Genomic DNA, 22,779 nt, shown 5'->3' with positions numbered 1-22,779 from the left:
GTATTATTGCTCAAGCCTCAGCAAAGTGCACATGGGATTATGTCGTGTGCACTGTTGGCGTTTTTGAGCAGAGCTTGTCATGTTCTGCGGGGACGTGACACTGTACCTGACACCTTTATGTGACAGTGTGTGTTTGCTCTGCTTGTCAGCTCTGCACCACATCTCACCCCATGTCCTCTGCTCTTTCTCTCCCCCCCTGCCGCTGTGCACAGAATGTTTGTGCTTTTCCCACTCACTCCTCTCCATATTTCACTCTCTTCTCTTCAGCTCTTCTACTTTCTCATCCACTGCATTATCGAGATCCTCCACCTCATCCATCGCCCTTGCTCTTCTCTCCCTCTTTTCCCCACCTCTCTTTCTCTCCTTCTTTTCCCTCTTTCTCCCTGCAGTAAATGGTAATTGAAAAAACACTCTGGTGGTGTTGGTGGTGGTGGAGGAGGAGAGCTGCAGAAAAGATGGTTATCCTAACTTCACATGCACTGCATCCAAAATTAGCCTCCCCCTATCCCTCCCCCTCTGACTCCTTCTCCCCTGCTTGCTTTGCTGTGACAGTGTGACATGCATGCAGTGCTGCAGCATCGTCAGCTTTACGTGTTAACACTGGAGGACAGTCCAATGGTACCACAGCTAGTGGGTGCGTGTGTGTGTGTGAAAGTCAGATGTGCAGCACCAGCACATTTCCAATTCCAAAGAGAGACCAGGTGACAATGAAAGATGTCAAAGCACAAAGAAGCACCAATTACCCAAATCTGCAAAACTTTGCAGGAGGAGATTGGTGCTGCATGAGGTTTCCATCCAAGTTGCTTTAATTTCAGATGACTAATCAGGATGACTGTGAAGTGTAAAGTACAGAAGGATAAAGTAGAGTTAATAGGGCTTCCACGTCACTCTGGACAAATCACATTATGTCAATAAATCTGTCTCAAATAGATTGGATAGATTTACTAATGAGTAAATTAATGCCCTCGGCTGATGCTTTCAGGTCTTGCTGTCACACAAAGCGGCTTAATTCATCAGCTGCAGGCTGCTGTCGGGGATTTACTTGAATCAGAGGGACGTTTATGTAAACAAAAAGGTGTTTTAGAAAGAAAAGCAATCATACAGACACAATCCACTATGCTTGAAAGTTTTCTATTCATAAGTCCTGGAGTAAGTATAAAAAGTATAAGTTTGACTTCCTCTGCTCTAAAAAACACTCTCACACACACATATATAGCTCTTAGAAAATAAAAGTTATCTTGTCTTCTAAAATAACTCAAGACATCCATTTGTTGGCCCAGAAAAGACATGTTTCAAGATTGTTTCTATGTCTAAAGCCTTTTTGCTCAAATAGTCAGAATTGAGGAAACATAAAAAGAGAAGTATCTTAAGCTGTGAAGAAAAGCTACATCAACTTTTTGCACTGGATCAGACTGTTGGTTTGCAATGACAGCTCTTTACTTTTACTGGACAGCTAGACAAAAGAACAGACTTGCCAGTGCATCATGACATCTGAGTGCAAACACACAAGTTAAAAGCATTTTTATGTAGTTGTTAATGTCAAAACATAAAAATATCATGCCCATGTTACACATATACATACATACTATATATTTAAGTAGTAACAACAAAAAAGGGAGTGACAACATTAAAACTCCTTAGCTTGATTCTCGAAGGACTTGAACAGAAGATGCAAATCTACTGCTAGACTAATACAACTAAATGATTAATAGGCAATCACGGTTGAGCATTTTAAAGAGGTACATTTAGATATTTTGATTTTAGAGCGCGGCCAGGGCCAGCCCCAGTCACCCCTCTGGACACACCTCCGAACCTCTAGAAAATTTGCATGAGCTGTATTTCACTTAAGGAGCTGAATCACTAGATGGTCAAGCCAAGTGTTTGACAATGGGACATTACCAGCTGTCCCGGACACTCAAGCAATTGTATAATACACAGTTAAGTCTCAGTTATTGGTTACAATTGGTAAAAAAAGAGGAATGCAAATGTTAAGAAAAGATGACTGCCTTGAAAATTGATTTTCTCTTCAGAATGATGGTCATAAAACCATCTTAATTCATATCAGCCTCGGTGGTTAGCTAAGGATACAAACAAAGTTGCTAGGCACTGCCCTGTTGGCTATGGCTGCCTTTTGCAGCAGTTCTCTCTTTTTTGTCCGTTTCTTGTAATTTTTTTTCGTCATCTTTGTATTTGGAGTGGATCATTACTTTGTATGGCTCATTTTTGGTCATGGACACCAAACTTTTTGTGTCTTCAGTGATAATTTTACTACTTTTTCTCCTGTGTTTGTCCGGAGATCCTACATGTATCCATGGCTGCATTGTTTACATGTGAACTCAGCTGTTAGCAGCCTGTAGCATGCCAATGCTAACTTGTGTAAGGCCTGATGTCTTCCCACAAGGTGAAGAGAAGGAGGTAAGGACGACGTGCTGGTTCTCAGGTGTGAGCTAAGAAATGATGACATCGACCTGTCCTTCCATCCATCATCATTGGGAAAGTAAGATCTATCTCCAATAAGATGCACAAGCTAGCTGTGCTAACCCAGCAACAGAGGGAATACCAGAGGGCAGAGGACATGGCTAACGGAGCTAACATCAGACACCAACGCCATGTGGGAAGAGCTTTTCTATTCTAAACACCGGGTCCATTATGGATTGTATCCTGGTAATTGGGAGACGGGTATGGAAGAAAAAATGGTAGCGAATTCGACTTTACTCAGATTGTTTTGTTTGTTTTGAGTTATCTTTGACCTCATGTCCATTTTCTCTGCTTTACATACAAAATACTGAGAATATCAAGTTAATAACCATACATATATATCATACAATCTGAATACACACGCATTGAATACCACATCAAAGCACATTAAATTCATGTTGACCTCTAAAAAAACGGCCTTTCAACATATATTCTTAATCTTTTCTGCTTATGTAAATTTGCATTAGTTATATCCATACATTTTTCAAATTGCTACATGCCCTGATAACAATCGAACACACATACATTCACTAACACATGCACACTCATGCACATGTTAAAGTCCTCCACAAGCCCTCAGGCACCCCCTCCTCCACTAACACACCATGAAATCTCCAACACTCAACACATTTACATCACATTATTGCTAACGTGGTATAAAACTGTGGTCTGAACAGCATCTGCAGAAATGCATTGTTTGAATGTGTAAGCTTCAGTGTGTGATAGCAAATGTAACAGTTTCTGCTGCCATTTACATTTCGCTGATTGTTAACAGCATCTTATTAGTGATGTGCATTACAAGAAAACAGTGATTGCATTGTGTGTGTGTGTGTGTGTGTGTGTGTGTGTGTGTGTGTGTGTGTGTGTGTGTGTGTGTGTGTGTGTGTGTGTTTAAAAATGAATACATTTTAGTTGCCTGATTGTAATGATCTCCTCTGTGTTGCTCCAGGATTAGTAAGGTAATCATGGCTTGTGTTGACACACACTGTTGGTGAGATTGATGTGTGTGTTTGAGTGGTGCAGGACTCCGAAGCTTTACTGACTGCATTAGCCACTTGCTAATAATCTGAGCCTTAATGGCTTTCCCCAACAATGTTGTTCCCATGCTAAATGTTTTATTCAAATGCAGGCTGGCTTGGCTGGTAAAGTGTTGAGATCTATCACTGTTACTTTCCCTCACACAAACCCTCTGTCCAAATCAATGTAGCCACGTCCAAAGAGGTAGTTTATCACCGGCAATTATCCTCCTGGTAGAGTACCCTCTCTTCTCTGTCCTGGACGAGTCAGAGTTTCGTATTCACTGTATATGGGCAAAACCCTGAGGCCAAAGCTGACATATGAAAATATGTGTATATATGTTTCTGAATGTGCTCACAGAAAGGACACAGAGGTTTGGCTGACGAAGTGGTGTGTGTCTACAGCAGTGAGAACAGCCACAGGATAGAGGCAGATAACTGTCATCATTGAAATTTCTCTCCCTGGTTTCGGCTAAGTTGTTTCTATTTTGAAACTGTGGACTGTGCTTAAATGTCACAAGCACACCAAAAGCAGTAATTAAAGTTTTTTGGTAAGATTCTAAATTCAGAATCCAATCACTGGGTGTATAGTTTTTCTACAGCTGAATTCCCACATTCTCTTGACTCTCCAGAGTTTTTCAGGGTGAGCTGTGTGTGGAAATGAAAACAGCCTAATTTTTCCCCAACTTGACCTGGAGTTTTTCTGCCAAACTCTCAGGAAAGAATAAGAAATCAGGGTGAATGCAGCAAGTGAAATTCATAGTGTTCCTTTTTCACTCATTTATTGTAACTGGGGTTATTTACAACCATTAGAGTTCATGACCAATCCACTTCTGCAGTGGTTTTCAAACTAGGGCGTGCGTACACTAGAGGGGCTTTACATTATGACAGGGAGGGGCCAGGTAAAGTGAAGGTGCCTAGTACGTAGTTTGGGTAGATCAAAGCCCCGTTTACATGACGTTTCATCTGAAAACACTAAAACGCAGTGAAAAAAATCTGTTTTTACACAGAAACTGAAGGGACTGAAAACGCTGTAGTAAGCATGCCGAGCCTGTTGTCAACGCTATAACTGTCCTGTCAAGAAGCTGCTTTTTGGGAGATCTCCACCGAAGTAGAGTTGAGCCGATCATGTGGTGTATTGGGGAATACTAAGTGCAGAAGTGGAGTAACAGATGTACATTTTGTCGAAAAACAGTCAGCAGATACAGCAGATTGAGCAGCACAAGCACAACACGGTAGTTTGCGACGATCGTAACAATGGTACTGTTGTCCTAATGTATGCGCGAAGCGGAGTGTGACGTCAGCGTTTCCACTGAAAACACTGTTTACACAGCAACGGTGTCGGCAGCGTTTCAGAAAAATCCCACTCTGGAGGCCGTTTTCAAAAATTTGCACTTGGGGTCAGCTGAAACATCATTTCCATGTAAATGCGAGGCTGAAACCCTAAAACCTTTGTCATGTAAACGGCCCCCAAGTGTCAGTTAAAAATGTTTTAGGTGTTTTTCCATCGTCTCTTCTGTGGCATTTGAACCATTCACACCCCTTCAGCTACGCAACCAAGATGGCGAAATTTATAAAATGTAAAAAAAAGCCATAAAAGATCTTGGTATGGCTAGAGATAAGCATAAGGAGTGACAATCAGTCAAAAATTAGTACTATAGAATTACTGACGTACCCTGAACAGTATGAGCAGTATAGAAAATGAATGAATGAATGACTTTAAGTAAAAAAAAAAAAATAGATAAATAAATTACTGCCCTGTTACTCTTTCAGCTAACACTACCAAGAAAAGTGAAAGTTTCCTCAGTTTCTCAGTAAGCTAGTGTCACAGTTAATGTTAATCTAGCAGGAAATGAATCTTGTGCAGAGGCAAGTTTAGCGAAATTCTGCCACAAATGTGATATGCAGCTAATTTTTTTGAACATTTAATAATGCATTTCCACAAGATTGATACAAGAGGCTGTGCTCAAACTACATACGGTATTTCAAATAAATTAGGTCTTTGCGTGTTTGCAGGAAAAGCATATATGTCTGAGAGTGTATTTGTTTGAGAGCTTGTGTGTGTTATTAGTGGGACTTTATCTCCAAAAGATGGGCACAGCAAAGAAAAGTTTTGAAACCCCTGCTTTAAAAAAAATATGTATCATACAAATGTATTCAATAATGTGTCATGAAGCTGAACAGATTCTTCAGACACCACATGCAGCAGTCAGTCACCCATCATTCAACCTGGCACTGTGAAAAAGATTTTAACTCTGACAGTTTGTACAAGTTGCTGTGGGTTATTGTGGGCTGTAATTCAGAAATCTTTGAATGAAGAACGCTTCAAAGGGTGATCAGTTGCCACAACAGTGAATTAAAGCTGTGACAAAATTTGACATTAACAATGATTTTTTTCATCATTTGAGATGGTTTGGAGCTTGCCAAAGACTCAACAACTGATGGTGACATTAGAGGAGGACTGTACCTTCTCATGTCCTGCCATCTGAGACCTCAAATCTAAGTCTGACAGGGAAATCTTTTTGTTGTGATGGGCATGTGTTAAACGGGAGCTCTGGGTCAAGCTGTCCCTAAATGTTCAAGAAATGTTCAGGGATGCATATGTGAGACTTTAAATACAATTGGACTAAGTACATCAGACCCCCAGAGAGGAAGAGGTGAGGTGTTGGTTTAAAAACCTACAATAATTACAAATCAAACAATTAATTTGAAGTGCTACAGGGTACATGACAAAATTTTTATCCATGCATTTATACTGTGCACTTATTAAACAACCTAGAAACATCTATTTGAAAATGTAAAGAGAAAAAAATAAATTACAAATGAAAACCTGGGTCATGCTTATCTTTGGGATGCACCAATACCGATCAGTGGTATGGGTAATGGGTGCCCCTCACAGCTGGATCGGTATCAGTGGGAAGAGATCCATGTTGCCGATCCAGGCAAACTGCTCTATGCTTTTTTTTTCATATACCAGCGCTCTTTGCTACTTGATTTGAAATGTTGCCTCTGATGCACTTGTTATGTATTTTGCTGCATTACCAGTTTATAGTGTATAAAAGTTTACATTTGAAAAGAACTTGTGTACATTCTGAAGAATCATTTTGCTGGTAAACAATTCAATATTTTTTAGTTAAAATAAATATTAACTTCAGTCATTCCATGTACTTATTTTTTGCCTTTTACCCAAAACATTACTAGTTGTATCCCACAATTATCACAATTTTCTGGCCGATCACCAATCACCGATCACAGATCTTTAAAAAGTCTGACCTGCCGATACCGATTTGGGCTGATTTCTATTTTTTTTATTTTTTATAACTGACAGCATATACCTTCAATGCTCTAATCTTATTTTATTGAAAATCATTTAACAATACCTGTGAAACAGTAAAATCTTTATGTTTTAACTTTAACAACCAATAAAGTGTCCTGAGTTTTAGGTCTCAGAGCAAAATGCAACAATAGCTGGCTGTCAGACCTTCCCAGAGGTATATAAGATCAGTTTCATGTGTAAAGATGGGCTGATCCCTGATCTCTGATCCCTGATCTCCCAAAATTAAGGCAATCTGCACTGATTGATCGGTGCATGTCTAAATGCAGGTTATTATTTTACACTTGTATTGGATCGGTATCTGTTGATACCAAAACCCAGATATAGACAAAAGTTGGATCGGTGCATCCCTAGTTTATCTGTTTAAACTTTTCAGACAACATTTGCTGTGTTTAGATGAATCAGAATGAAGTTTCCTCTCAATCCCCCTTACATCAAGTGCTTCCTCTGTGCTGTTTACTGTGTGCATCCCTAAGCAAAGTCTGGAGACTAAAGTGATGTTGAAGGATATCTGTTGTGGAAAAGCAAACACGTGTATATGATCAGTGAATCATGATTGCTTTTGTGTGTTTGTCACCCAAGGCATTGAGGCTGGTTAACCTCACCTCTCATTAATGACTTATCAGCCCACTCGCATGCCAGATCTTCAATTGTGGGTGTGGTTTTCCATTTTTTCAAAATATTTACCTGACAACAACCTAAGAGGTGTCGAAACCTTGTGGTGATTCAAACACTTAGGAGCATGCAGTCCGTGTGTTAGTAAAGCTGATCGCACCTTTTTACAACCCTGGATTCAAGGGTGTATGATTTTTGATAATGGCTTGGAAAAATAAAACCCTGCCTTATTCTTGAGGTTTTATTGTGGGTATGTTAACTTGGCTAATCAAATACCCAAGGGCTTTGTGGCATTCATCCCGGTATCTTCGCACAGTGGCAATAACAAGTTTGCATGTCTGTATATGTCACTGCACATTGACGGAAAAGCCACGGTGATGCAGATTGTTGTGCTAGCTGCTGCTCCTCTGCTGCTTAAAGGACACACAGATGTGACGCTACAGTGACGACAACAACTAACCACAATGTAGTCTTTCCTGTTTCTTCCCTGCGTGCTGAACACATCCCACGCCCACTGCCTTGTACTCCGTCTCTCTCGCCTCTTTCTCTCCACTCTCCATCCTGCTATCAGAGTCTCAGACTGCGGCAGCGCAGGGCACTGAGTCGGAAAATACAGTGATTGTTTCAGACAAAAATAGAGGGGCTTAGAGAGAGAGAAAGAGACGCTGAACGAGGCCAGGAGGAGGAGGAGGAGGAGAGGGAGTCCAAGGGTGGCAGACAGAGTGGAGGAGAGGTAGAGGAGAGACTGCATAAGATGAGAAGAGCATTTCTAAGGTCATCATGTGGCTTCACAGGCTCAGGGGAGACGCGTAGAGAGTAACAGCTCCACTGAGAACTCCACTCGTTGTGCCTGCGTGTTTGTCAGCGAGTGGGTTAGGTCGGAGGACGAGAAGGAGGAAAAGAAAGGGGAAGTGCAGGAGAGGAAGCCAAGCTGTACTACAAAGAGTCTCACCTTGTTCTGCACCATGCACACACAGCACCCCAGCTGTCATCCAGCTTCGCTCGCTTTCTCCATCAGGGCCGGTGGGGGACATGCATCATTCATGAGCGGGGACTTACTTGGCTGCGTCATCTCCTCAGATAACTGTCAATAACTTTTTCCCTGGCTTCACCTTTACTCGGGCAGGAGGGAGCACTGAATGCACGCCAAATGTTGTCTGATGAAAGGATTTCTTTTTCAGAGACAGAGAGACAGCTGATGGGAGCTGCTTCAGCATTTGATTTGTCCAGAGGACTGGCTCAAAATTAAACTCTTCTCCATGTTGCAGAAGACTTTGTGAAGGAAAGAAAAATCACGTCAATAGATGTCAAAATGAAAATGAATACAATTTTGAATCCAGTATAGTTTAGAAATAACAATAGATGAGGTTTTTTTTTTCTGTATGATTAAACCCTTCCCCACTTCATGATGCATCACTGCTACAGCATCAAAGAGAGGACAACCACATACAGAGTGTAATATAAGAGGTTAATTATCTGAGAACCACTGAGTCCTGCCCTCAGTACCTTTTTTTTTGCCCAGTCTGTCCTCTTCCCCGAGTGCCTATGTCGCAGCCTGCTGCGAGGCTGCCTGCTGTGAAGGTCACCCTCCCTGCAGCGATGGATTACACAGGCGCACAGTCAGGCAGAATACGATATTGCTCTTGAGGGGCAGGTCTGGGGCCCTAGCTGGCAGGGACAGGCCCTTTTGGAACTTGCGGATCCTGCTGAGACCCAAGAATGATAACGTGGCTACCTCCAAGGGGCTAAAAGGAAGAAGGAGAGATGCAACCCTCCCAGGGGGTGCATTTCCATCTATTCTGATGGACAGAAATCTACATTTTGGCATCCAACATTTTTTGCACCACTGCAGTTCTGGGTTAACTGAATATAAGTACAGGCTGTGGGTAAAGCGAGAGCACAAGGACATCTTTTACTGTGCATATAAAACACCATATGACAGCAGCACAATGACTACTGTGATACATCAGTTCACTGGGGTAAACAAAATCACTCTGACAGTAACCATCAGTAACCCTATATGCCACTCTTTCAGGTTGAAGAGAGGAAAACAAGGAACTTATGAGTGAAATTGCCATTACTTTAGTTACATGGAAACTGTAAGGAGATCCACTACTTATGAGTCACTACTGCTCAACATTTATCAGCTCAAACTTTGACATAACACGCTCAGATTTCCTGAACACAAAGGAAACAGAAATTCCAGCGCATAAGTATGCAGTGCCCTACCTGGCTGACGTTAGCACTTAGGGATGCTTATGCTAACAATCTGTTAAAAATAACAGATCAAGAAAAACAAAGTATCAATATTACTTAGTATCTTCATTTAAACTACTGCTACTGTATCTCTAATTATGATTTTGTAATACTGATGATCAGGGCTTGACATTAACACCGGCCAACCGGCCAAATGCGGGTGGAATTCGGCAGTGGCTGGTAACACCACCGCTCCCACTGGCCACTTTGGCGGGTTGAATTTTTATTTCAAACATGGAGCAGAGAGACAAGCAAAAAGATGACTGATGATGAAAGCTCTGAGGAAATTTAATTTACCTCTCCTTTATTGTCATTCTCATGAAAAAAGAAATGATTTTCTGATTACAATCGTTAAATATTTAAGCAGACAGTGTCTCTTGCTGAGTTTTTACCAGTTCAATTAATCCCCTTTACCATTTTATTATAAGCAATAACAAACTACTATTTTGATTACTATGTCTTAATAGACTGCATATTTTCATATGAAAGGAGCACAATGTTACACACAACTTTATCAGAGCTGAATACCTGATTAAGGTACCTGTGGATTTTAACATTGGTGTAGTCTTGTTTTGAGTGTGCATAGGGGTCATTTACATTTAAAGAGGTTGTAAATCTTTTTTAACTAAACTTTAGCATGTCATCATCGGCTTTAATCATATTGAACATAATTATCCAACAACAAATTGTGGCCAGTCAAAATACTGAGTGGCCAGTAACTCAGGGATACCACTAGCCACAGTGGCTGGTGAGCAAAAAAGTTAATGTCAAGCCCTGATGATGATCATATTATGTGTTGAAAGGACCCCCTCGAAAATGAGATGATGCATCTCAAGGGGTTATCCTTGAAATAAACAATAAACAATCCTTTGTTTTAACAGTTATATACTGGAAAATACTTTTCCCAGTTATTTACTTTGGATATTACTGTAAGATACTGAGTAAACTTCCAGTAGCTCACACATTTTTGGGGGGAAGATATTAGTAAATAAGGCCCATTGACTGCGAAGATCGTGATCCATCAGTGTTACTATTTTTTATCCACACCTGACGCAGACATCGTCACAGCTCCAGCGTAATGTCTGTGACTGCTGCTAACCACCAAAGTGTGGTAATAAGAGCCCTTAGGTACCAGAACAGCATTGATGGGACCAACAACAGCCACAGATGAGTCACAAACTCCCAGCAGGCAGAGCAGGGAATGGAGTCCCATAGCCTTCACCAGGTGTTATCAAAGAGTCTTCAAAGGAGCATTCATCACCCTGTTTTCTAGCCTGAATTCAAAGGGACGGGATGGCTCCTTTTATCCTGCAAAAACGCAATGAGGGTCAGCTTTCCTTTGAGTGGGACAGGAGGACAACGTCTCTCTGGAGTCTTGCCACCGTTTAGAGGTCGGACGAGAAAAAAGAAATCTACGCACGCACACACAAGCACAGTTGGCAGAACGTGTTGTCCTTTGCTGGCTTGGCTCTGCCCACTGTGACCTTAATTTGTTCTGTCTTGAGTATGGGTGCCCAGTGGGCAGCCGATGCACCTCAAGGGCAGGAAGTGACATGACATGTGAGCGTTATGAACATGTGGGTTCAAGCATATGTGGGAGAAGACTGATAGAAAGAGATAGAACAAGGAGAGAGAAGATTGAGACAAAAACATCAAGATCAAAGTGTGTGTGTGTGTGTGTGTGTGTGTGTGTGTGTGTGTGTGTGTGTGTGTGTGTGTGTGTGTGTGTGTGTGTGTGTGTGTGTGTGTGTGTGTGTGTGTGTGTGTGTGTGTGTGTTCGTGTGTGTGTGTGTGTGTGTAGTTCGTGTACTTCTGAGCTTCCGCCGTGTTTGCACATTTAAGCAAAGGAGACAAGAGGGGGAGAACAGCAGGCTGGAAACACAGGACGCAGGTCCAACAATAAAAGCAAAAGAACACAAGCTGTCTCCCTGCCGGCTAATCCTCTAATGAAGATTTGTGGCGCTGGCTGGCTGGTGATTATTGGTCCAGCACGGAGACAAAAACCTTCCATGGTGCTACTGTAAATACAATCTTTCGCATTTACATGAGCTATCGCTGGCACAAATGAGAGCGTCTTGGATCGTGGCAGGCTTACAAAATGTATATGTGCCTTTCTCAGACATGCTGTCACAGCCCAGATAGTACATCAATAAAAAATCCCATCACAAGCCCAAACATTAACCAGCATTATTCAGAAGTGAGGAATGCAATGTGAAGTGGCTCATGTTTATGTGGTTACTCCTGCTCTGACTATGCTGATTTTATGAAAATGCTTGTTCCCATCCTTCTTTCTGCCCTTCCACTTGTTACATTTCATCAGTGCTCTCTCGAAAGACAACAACAGCATCAGGAAGACAGAGTTTGAGTATGAGCAGGAAGTCGGAGTTCCTACATATGTTAACCATTAAGAGCGCTGCCCCCATCGGATTTTTTACTGAAATCTAAAGAAAATGTGTGTAAATATTTACAAACAAGAAGATAGTGATGGCCAGATACCGATACCAGGTATTGGTATCGGGCTGATACCAGCCTTTTTTCAAGGTATCGGCACCCGAGAAGGCTGCAGATACAAGCACCAGATACCCAAGGCGAAAAAATCTTACATCCAGCAAGTCCTCCTCGGTACTAGATGCTGCTAATTGCTGCGGTTTAACACCACTGCAAATGTGCGCCCAGTCCTTTTAAAGACAACATGAATGAACCAGGAAGAGTTAAAAGTTAAACTCTTTTATTTTGCACTTTAGTTTACTTTAAAAAATACTTAAACTCTGACAGTTGTTCGTTTTATTGTGTAATTTGAATATTTTTTTTTTAATATTGATAAAAAAAAAGTTCTAAACTCAGAGAGAGTTGTTTGTGTTTTATTTGGACTTAATGGCAGAGTGACTGTGCTGTCTTTGATCAAAATGATCTGTCACTGTTAATTGAAATTTTATGTATCAGTAGTATCGGTACTTGGTATCAGTGAGTACTCAAGAAGGAGTATCCGTACTGGTATCGGTCTGCATAAAAAGTGGTATCAAACATCCTAAAAGAAGATAGATTACGTCAAAGCCGTAATTTGGTTAATAATAGACTTATATTAAAATACCTCAAAGACTCACAACCATACCAGAGTTTAAACAACAATAGTCTCTGATCATCTCTGAAACAAGCTGTTTAATATTAGTGTTGGAAAATAAAAAGTATGAACCAGTAGCTCTCCCGTGCATTTTATGGAATAGTAGTTTGATCTGACCTTATAGTTGATGGAGTGACATCTGAAGGTTAAGTTGTCTCTGTGGGATTGTTCAAGGACTTTATTTTGGTTAAAGTACAGTCTGAGTAGAAAAAGTACTTCTTTGACCAGGGGATCTAGTGATATCAGATGTTGCAGTGATAACCTCCATCAAGGAGGTTATGTTTTTGGGAGAGTTTGTCTGTCTGTCTGTGAACAACATAACTCAAAAAGTAATAAACGGATCTTGATTAAATTTTAGGGAAATGTTCAAAATGGGATAAGGAAGAGGTGATTAAATTTTGGAGGTGGTCTGGATCACTGCCTGGATCCAGGACTTTTTTAAAGGATTCTTTTTATCATTGTGGGATAAGGCCGTTTCCACCATATGTGTATTTAACTCCACCATAAATGATCAGATTGCTTTGCAAAACAATACAAGACAAGGTCACCATAATTTCTGACAGATGTTAAAGTATGATCAAGATCCTGGCAATATTCTGGATACTAAGATCTAAAATATGAAATATGTTCTGGGTCATCATAATTTTCAACACTGTCAGGAAACAAATGATTGTACAAACCTGCAGCTAACACCAAATTGTAGCAGACAGTCTGCTGGAAGGGAGTATAACATTAAAGTAGGATTAAAGTGTTAGTGACAGTCACAATATGCTTGGCGGAGGTCTGTGCTCTCTGAGTGCTTTTCTATTTCTTTTTTAATTTGAATTTATTTGTTTCTGATGTGTTATTCATTCCTGATTTATTGATTAATTAATTTATGATTCCTGAGTGTCATGTTTATTTGTAGCTACTACAAAGTATATTTGTTTGCCGTGGTCTTAACTCTTAAAGTTAATAAAAATGAAAGTAAATTTAAAAACAATGTGCAAACTCTTTATGCACATTGATCTTTGTAAACCACAAGTACAGAAACCTTTCCTCTTAATTAATTTAATAAACCAAGAGCCCTGAACACAGCATGTGATCAACACAGTAACACACTGTAAATTGATGACCTCGTACCACATTACCCATGCGTCCCTTTCAGCCTTCTAATCCACACCTCTAGGACCTCACCTTCTTTATCCTTCCTCCTCCTCCTCCCCTCTCTCCTCTCCTCCCTCAGGCAGGGGCAGGGAGCAGTGGTGCAGGTCCTGGCAGGGCCCCTGCTCCTCTCCTCTCCTCTCTTCTCCTCTCTCTTTAAGGGGCAGGGCTGCTCATTCAGAGAAGAACTTGCGTGGAGACAGGTGTGCATACCAGACGCTTGCACTAAGCCCTGCACCACGAGGATCCTTTAACTACCTGCTAGCAAGGCTTCCCCAGTTTTCCACCAACATTACACTGATATCTTCACCAAGGACATCTCATGCTAAGTGTAGCAACAGTTTCTGTCCGTGGGCAATGTGCCACTAAAGGCAGGTTTGTGCTTTCATTTATCACCCTCTCTTAGCACGTTCAATCAGTGTTTATACACACCATTAAAACACATTGGAGCAGATTTAGTTGGCAGGGGAAAGGCAGAAGGGGTGGAGATTTAGGCTATTTTGAGCCGTTCATGTAACATTAAGGATTAAAAGCTAGCTCAGGGATTCTTGGAAGCCAAAGCTAGTACTATTCATTCAGTCTGCGTCCCTGGCTAACCCTTTGGTTGTAAAGAGAGAGCTCTTTAGATGGATGGGGTCACAGAGAAAGGAGATGCCCTTGTGGCAGTTGGTAAAGTTCATGCAGATTTGAAGAACTGTGTCAGATGTACCGCTAACATATTCACCCTGCATGAGTCAGATGATACAGAAACTGCAGCTCAATGCTTCCTGTTGGGAGGAAGCATCATTTTTCCCCCTAAAGGCAAGTTTTAACTAAATCGTCACTCTAACCCAGATCCAGTCTTTGGCTCATCTTTCTGTTGCTCATTTCCTTCTTGCCTTTATCCATTCACTGCTCCCTTAAGTCTCTCTCCTCCTACACTATGCGCTCAATCCTGCTCCCCCTTTCTTTGGTTGCCTCATCAACTTCCTCCTCCCCTTTAGCTTCCTCCTCCCCTGCCCCTCTGAATTGACCTTGCTGCATCTCAAGGAGAATTGATTTCTCCTTTGGTCTTTGTGTGAAACTCTATCTTAACAGCACTCAGAGGAATTTCCTTTTCCCTCTCCCCAGGAGCTGGATAAGGCTAATTCTCTTTCATGAGGACACTTTTCACTCAATTTTTGTCCGTCTGCCTCTCCGCTTTCTCTTGCTCTCCCTCTCTCCCCCGTCCTCCTCCTCCTCCTCTAAACCTCTTCTCTTGTGAGCACACGGAAATAGAGCAGGCATGATTAATGCAACATCCATTGCCGCCAAACGTTAGCTTTGCTCAACCTTTTTATACTTGGCTGCTGTTTGGGGAAAATTATTATTCATGCGACTTCCAAAGCTGCGACTGAGTAATTCCATCAGTCGATCAATAAAACAGTTTGACTTCCTACATTTTACGAGCGTGGATGGTTGAAAGAAAACACAGAGCTGGATTAGGCATTGACAGAACGTTCATCCTAACATATTTGAACAAACATGTATGTTATGTATTTTTGCATCTTATCTTGTCAAACACTGCATGGTCATGGGGCGTAATTACAGAGCAATAACAAAAATCAAAAATTAAGATAATGACATTTTTTTAAAAGTGACTGCACTGGTGGGTGATTTTTCAGTGTCTTTCCATGAGACCTGATTCAAACTATTCAAAAATGATTAATAAATGGTTAGGAATCGGTATCAAAAACCAGGTCCTGATGAGAATTTATAAGAAATGTTTCAACCCATCGATGCCATTACCCTTTATGCCTAACGATTCTCTTAATGGTTCTTTACACTTGGGCCCGACCGATTAATCAGGCGGGCCGATTAATCAGGCCAATTAATTGGACCGATTATAGCCTGTCACAGATGAATAAACATCGGCCAAAATGTAGCTGATTAAAAAAAATTTTGCTCCGCAGAGATTCTGTCGCTCCTGTTCCTGTGTGTTAATTAATATAAGGCTACTACACAGCGTCTCACTTTATAATGCAGGATTAACCTGGGCTTATAAAGTCACTAGTTATTGTCTTGGTTGAAATAATTTTTGAAAATGTGTTAATGTATTTTGTTGTAATTGTATTTATTGCATGTTTTGAAAGCAGCGACATTGTTACTTAAAATCTAGTTTAGTCCCATACATTAAATGGAAGATGGAACTTTTCAATAGCTAGTCATAATTTGTGTTCATATACAGTATTTATCCTGTGTATATCAATGAATTATTACATATATTAGCCAATATATCGGATATCAGTCGATATATCTGATATCGGCTTCTTTTTGCCCCCAGTATCGGTATCGACATCCGCCCCCAAAATCCCATATCGGTCGGGCTCTACTTTACACTATGCCGTAGCTGCTGGACCTTATGTCAACTAGTCTGCCACATAAACAACAGTTTCCCAGGAAAACTCTGATTCAGGATTTTCTGCTTAAAGTTTTACTGAAGAACTGAACAAACAAAGAAATTTACATCACATTTTCACTCAAGGTTCCTATTCAACACTTTCAACATGGTTAAAAAAAAAAAACATACAAACAAACTAGCTCTCACTTGATGGTAATGTACATGGGAAATTGCATCGATATGCTAGTGGTTAGCGTACATCAGTATAACTTTGGCCTCAGAATATAATTTCAACCTTCATCCTAGAAACACATCACAGTTACTCTTTGCAAACAATACTGAAAACTTTAAATGTCAAAATAATAACTGACAAATTAAAGAACAGTTACGTGCAGGCTCATGGCTGACTTCATAACTACAGCAAGGTTCCAAACAACTTAAAGCAATGCAATGACCATTTTGAGACATTAAATGGCCTACTTCAGTCAACATATGACAAAACAGTCCATCAGTCATGTGATCCAGATCCGGTGACAATTTTCATATTTATTAACTCATAAACTCAATCAAATGTTGTTGACACAGATCAATCTCTATTTTGTTCAGAGAAAATTCACAGGAGAAGTTGATAAAGGAATCAGTAAAAAATTGGATTGATAAGTAAAATCGATAAGGGCACTGGTATCAGTGAAATCTTATCATACCCATTTAGAATGGTTCAATTTTGTTGTATTTTTTTCGCACCTTACTGCCTGAATTAATTTGCGGATATATTTCTGTGTTTTTTTTCAGCTCACCCTCTAGCTAATATTTTGGGACATTGTGCATTTGAAACCATCCTTTGTATGTGTAGAGTATGAATCAATAGGCATCAGTGGGATACTAAGATCATCTTAGGCATATTGAGACCTAATAGGGTATGTCATAAATTCGCAACAACAGGTATCGAGGATTTACAAAGGAGGTATCATGCTTTCTTTAGGCAATATACAGTCCCTCTGGTGCCTCCTGTAACTTTATGTGTGACACACCTCGAAAATAACCCTGTTTTTCTCACACTGGTGCTGCAATAACTCCTTTTAGATGCTGTCTCTTTAAGGCTTCCTGCTCCAAAAAACCCTTTCCTCTGATTGGCCTAAAGGAGCAAAATTGTCAAACTGTTGTCAAACTGTTTACTGTTTACTTTAAATGATTGTTTAACTCACAATGAATTAGGTTATTAGTAAGCATAAAGCAAAAAGCAGGAAATGAGTACGGATCAAGTAATATTTTAGTGCTGTAATATGTTTTCTTAAGTGTTGTTTGGGTTTTTGCTGGTACATTTTTCTTCTTTTACAGTTATAGCATTTTTGTGGGGCTTTTTATGACAAGTATTACTGTTGATATTAATAATGCTAGTTTTCACCAACCAATGAAACCTGACTAAAAAAGAATACTTTGAATAAAGTAAAAGTTGTTCAAAGACAACAGAAAAGGAGGTATTAGATGTTAACTGTGGTAAAGGCAACATTTCCTCTCTGCAAACACTTGAGAGCAGCAGTGTGAAGAATCATCTGTTCCCTCTTTCCACTCTGTGATCAGGGAGACTGCTGAAGCATACTGAACATTTTCCAGGCTTCAACTCCCAGGTGTCTTGTAGCCCCAGGATTCCCAGTAAGCCGTCAGCCGGGCTGCCTTGGTGAATGCACTAATGTGACACCATAATCACGCACAGGTGCATTTTTGTGCTTCACAGAGCAACAGCAGATAGCTGAGGGTGATGGCAGGTGCTGGCACTGGTGTGTGTCACTTTAAACTGCACGTTTCATCCAAGTGCATGAATGTTGTGGAAACGTGCGTCATGTTTACGTTAAGATTGTGTTCAGTGAAGTTAGACCTCATCACTCGTATTCAAAACCTGAAATGATGTGTGCTCATTTTCCACTCGGGCTTTTTCTTTTACTGAATGCTCTTTGACAGAGGGCACTGCAGTGAGGCCAATGAAGCAGTGACACCTCCACCTCCTTCTGCTCCCTCCGCAGTGTGCTACACACACACACAGATGCACTCACAGACACAATGGGTTTCCTTCCCACCAGTCCAATAACAGGCCTATTCATTAGAGTCTCTTACAGACAGTATTGACAACCTGCTGACACACAGTCACTCCAGCATAAACAAATGGAGCAATAGAGAAGAGGAAGGAAGGAAAGAGTTAGAAGGAAAGAGACCTGTTATAGTGGCTTTTTGACTGAGGAGCGTATCTCTGCGAGCAAGGAGTGAGTCAGACTTAGCGGAAGAAGAGAGAAGAGGAAGACTGATGCCAGTTCTGCCTCTTCTTCCCATCAAATGAGACAAATCACAACATGGTCCCACTTCAGATGGCAATCACGGTAATCGCGGTCACTCCTACTCTAATAATACTTAGGGAAATAAATCCTTCTAGAAAGTGTCTTGTCATATATGGAAGCAATGGAAAACTTGGTCAAATAAAGTGGACAAGTCATTCTGGTCACAAAAAAGTGCCTTTAAAGTTTGCCTTTAAAAAAGTTTGTTTCATATGGTATGGTGTAATTATAAAGACGCGGGTATGCAAAGTTTGCTCAGCATGTTTCACTGCAGAGTTTCAAGTTGTAGCTGCACCAAAGCATTCCTAGTCATATCTTGGGTATGCAAAGAAGCCTAAGGGGGAAACACTGTGCCATGCATACCAAATATCTGGCTCATTAAGGTCTTATAATTACTGTGTCACTTTGACATAAACAAAGAGAGCAGAGCAGTCATGGAGAAAATGGTGAGGGGAAAAACTGCTGATCACTTTAAAGACATCGTGTCCGGTGTGTGTCTTTGAGCACCAGTGAGTGTGTTGGAGAAAAAGGAGGGGGGGAGGGTTGGCCAGGTGAATGGAATGAGCAATAGCTATGCAGACAGGTCAACAGAGAAACAGACTTTATGAAGACAGATGAGGCCGGTGTGGGCGCACAAACACAAAGACAAAGAGACAGATAGACCCTGGCCCGGAGCTCGGGAGGTCAGCTCTGACTCACAGAGACAGGACAGATGAGATGTAACACAACATGCCAACAGGAAGAGCTCGTGACTGAGACCGTCCAGAAAAGTTGGGGATAAAAAGTTTGGGAAGTGAAATGTCCAAGGAAGGCCACCATAGAGTATTTTAACAAGTCTTTTCAACCTTAGATGTTAAAAAGTGAAGTAAAAGTCCACTTGGGGCTGACTTCAAACTGACAAGACTCATCTTACATTAGGTCCTTTTTACAGCAGACACACGTTAAAGGGATAGTTCAGTTTTTTTGAAGTGGGGTTGTATGAGCTCTATGTGACCACCAAGGACATTAGATACAGTAGAAAGTTGTCTCCTCTCCCTCAGTAAGACACAGACTGTAATCGCTGGTGACGAGGAAATAGGCGCTAACAGGGACAGACGGTACCAAATTCAAAGGCTATTTTCTCCGCCTACAAGAACTAAAATCAAAAAGTAATACCACAGTTTAAGAGTACTATGACAGGGACGATGAAGTTCCATTCACTTTGGAACCAAAAGGATACCTGTATGAACCGGAGTACACAGAAGAGGAGCTGCTACAGATGGCGACTGAAAGGAATACAGAGGAAACATCCGCGGACACTGGACATTATTGCAGTTTGTGTCTTACTGAGGGAGAGGAGACAACTTTCTACTGTATCTAATGTCCTTAGTGGTCACATAGAGCTCATACAACCCCACTTCAAAAAAACTGAACTATCCCTTTAACAGCCTGCTTCATATGTGGTTCTCTACTCCTGATACATGCACGGGGAACTTGAATAACTGATGTTTTTTTTTTTCTAAGTGTTGTGTTATTTGACGTTATTTGAGGTGTAGTTAAATTGACTATTGCCTGGACTTCACTTTTTTGCCAGTTTCTGCAGGAACAAAGTAAAACCAGCATTTCATACTGCGACTGCTATCTTTTGGCTCCATGAGACGTCTCCAGGAGCTAATGTATGCCACTGCTCAGACAAAGCCCGTGTTTTATACAATCTGTGCTGCAGCTCCAAAGCTCTGAAACCCTCGCTTCCACATGTTTGACTATCCAGCATTCCCCCTTTCTTTTTTTAGCTTTCAGCTCTGCATGAGAAATGCTGTCTTTGATCCTTTTCCTATAGTTCTTCAGGCTCTTTACATTTTTAATGTCCTGTTATCCCCTGGCTGGTTTTAGAGTTTGCTACACTGTTTCAGTTTTGTCACATTTGATTCTGCAGCACTTTGGTCAATTTCTGTTTGTTTTTTGAAACATGCTTTACAAGTGAATCAGGATAAATTTTAGATTTGGGATGACACTTAGCAGAGAGGAAGATTTTTCTTATCTAAAGCCAACTCCATACCAGGAATCCTCTCTATAGGCATTAGGATGCTGATAGCGTAAATGGATTTTTAAGACATCATGGCGGCTGATAACAATGACGCCACAGTCAACTGAGAAGCTTGACGTCAACAGAAACCTGGTGATCATGTTCTCCATTAGTCTTCCATTGTTCTCCCTCAGCCTCACTCTGTCTTCTGCAAAGATAATAACACTAACACTTAGATTAAAAAAACACAAACACACACACAGCAGCAGCACTAGCCCCATGCATACCCCTAACTTGGTGCAGAGCCCATGACAGGCAGGGAGCTAAGCTGGCTGCCTGCAGCTTTGTATACAACACAACTACACGTCCATTGCCATTATCGGTATCAGGACTGTCATCGCTATCACAGCGGCCAAAAGACCTCTGCCAGGGCCTCGGACTGCCTGCAACGATACTTATCATGGACTTGTGAACACGTCGTCGAGGACAAAGCATAACTTGCAGGGAGGGGGTTGGTTGCTCAAGGTCATATAGAGGATAAGAAAAAAAGGCGAATACAGTAGCTACACTCACTCAGCTGGTGATGCATGTGGTTTAAACACACATGCCAGCATCAAACACACGTCACTTATGTCTTTGTTAAATACAAACTAAAACAAAAGACACTGTATGACGCTATATGTTGTGATGTTATCACAGCCTGGCAGATTTGTCTCTCGGAGCTGAATCAGTTTTTTTGCTGATTGGAGTTCCACATCAGCATGCTTTAGGATTGTAAAGGTCATTACAATGACATTACCCTTTTCAGAGGAGGAAAGCCAGAAATGTCAAATCGCTCAGCAGCCACATCGTCCCGCAAATGGAGCAGAATGTTAGGGACTGGGAAACCTCAGAAATGATTAAAGATACCTACCTGAGTGATGAGATAGGATGTAAACACACAGATATGGCACCTCTAAAACTCTCACTGTAAAGCGTTGACTAAAAAAGACAGCGCTCAGTGTGTCTGCAAAATAATTCATAGTTATGCACATGCCAGGTTTTATGGCTGTAACCACAACTGGAGTGCCAAAAGTTGAAATGCACGCTACAATTATGCATGTATATATAGGTTTTTTAGCAGCAGACAGCTGTGGCTGAGGGGTAAAGCTGCAGCTAACATGGCCATGCCAAATATCATTTACAAGAGGGAGCTGCTACCACCTGCACCCTGATCAAGACAGAGCTTGTCTAACTGTTAAACGAGTAAAGTCAAGGAAATGTTCATGTTTGTGCAGTAGCACGTGCCTTAGTTGCAGTCTAAGCAAAAATAAAGAACAGACTCAGAAAGGGAAGACCTCCAGAAAAACTAACAATCAAAAATAATTTGTGTTAGTGAAAAAGTTACCCTTTCTACATTCATTCTCTCAAACATGAACTCTACCAACTTGTTCAGAGCTTGAAGCTCATGAGAGAGCAGGGTCCTCAGTGTGCACACTTCAAAAACCTGCACACCTCAGACTACATGACTCCCTATAATCATTAGAGATGTCTGCCTGAAAAACATGCCTGCCGGGAGAGCAGAGGAGCAGAGCTGCGCCTGAATCAGCCCAGGCATGCGTTAAAACAAAGTGGCCTCTCCGGCAGAGAACATAGCAACACACATACACACACAAACACACATACACACATATATACACAAAGCTCAAACAAATGTACACACCATGACCTTACACTGACGTAGACACACAAATAAGAGGACTCCAGTACACTCTTCACAAGCTGACACGAACGCACAAGTTTGTCTTAGCCTCATAACACATCACAGATCAGTCAGACTTCAGGACTTACAGTAGCAGGCTCCCATCCTCCGTATGAGAGGAGAGCACAGAGCCCACACAGAAACCCCTCTCTCAGACACGGCCACTATGAGAGCAGAATACTAAAGAAGTAAACGCTGGCTGACTCAGAACAGAGCAACCCTGTATGATAACTTAAAGCTACACTAAGCTACAAAGTCAGGCATGAAGCTCTGATGTTCTTCATCTGAAGTGATGACCTGTGAGCACATGAATCACAAGTAAAGTTAAAGGGACAAAACTTAACCCTTTAAAAAAATAGTTATTCTTCATGATTAGTCATAAAA

General features: G+C 41.1%; 1 protein-coding gene across 2 annotated transcripts in view; it reads right to left on the bottom strand.

Moving 5' to 3' along the window:
• znf385a (zinc finger protein 385A) overlaps positions 1–22,779 on the bottom strand; it is a 77,149-nt gene that overhangs the window by 53,326 nt on the left and 1,044 nt on the right. Inside the window, exon 1 of one of the 2 annotated variants that reach the window (XM_074680609.1) lies at positions 22,485–22,552. The exons of the other annotated variant lie outside the window; for it this stretch is intronic. The gene's annotated coding sequence lies outside the window, so the exon portion shown is untranslated. Of the gene's footprint in view, positions 1–22,484; positions 22,553–22,779 lie in introns of those variants that run through there. 2 annotated transcript variants of the gene reach the window in all.

The sequence above is a fragment of the Halichoeres trimaculatus genome, unplaced genomic scaffold (genome assembly GCF_033239565.1).
Source record: "Halichoeres trimaculatus isolate MK-OKI-2021-1 unplaced genomic scaffold, fHalTri1.1 fHalTri1_scaffold_11, whole genome shotgun sequence".
Classification (NCBI taxonomy): Eukaryota; Metazoa; Chordata; class Actinopteri; order Labriformes; family Labridae; genus Halichoeres; species Halichoeres trimaculatus.
The sequence above is the reverse complement of the archived record's forward strand: the minus strand, read 5'-3'. Positions and strand labels throughout refer to the sequence as shown.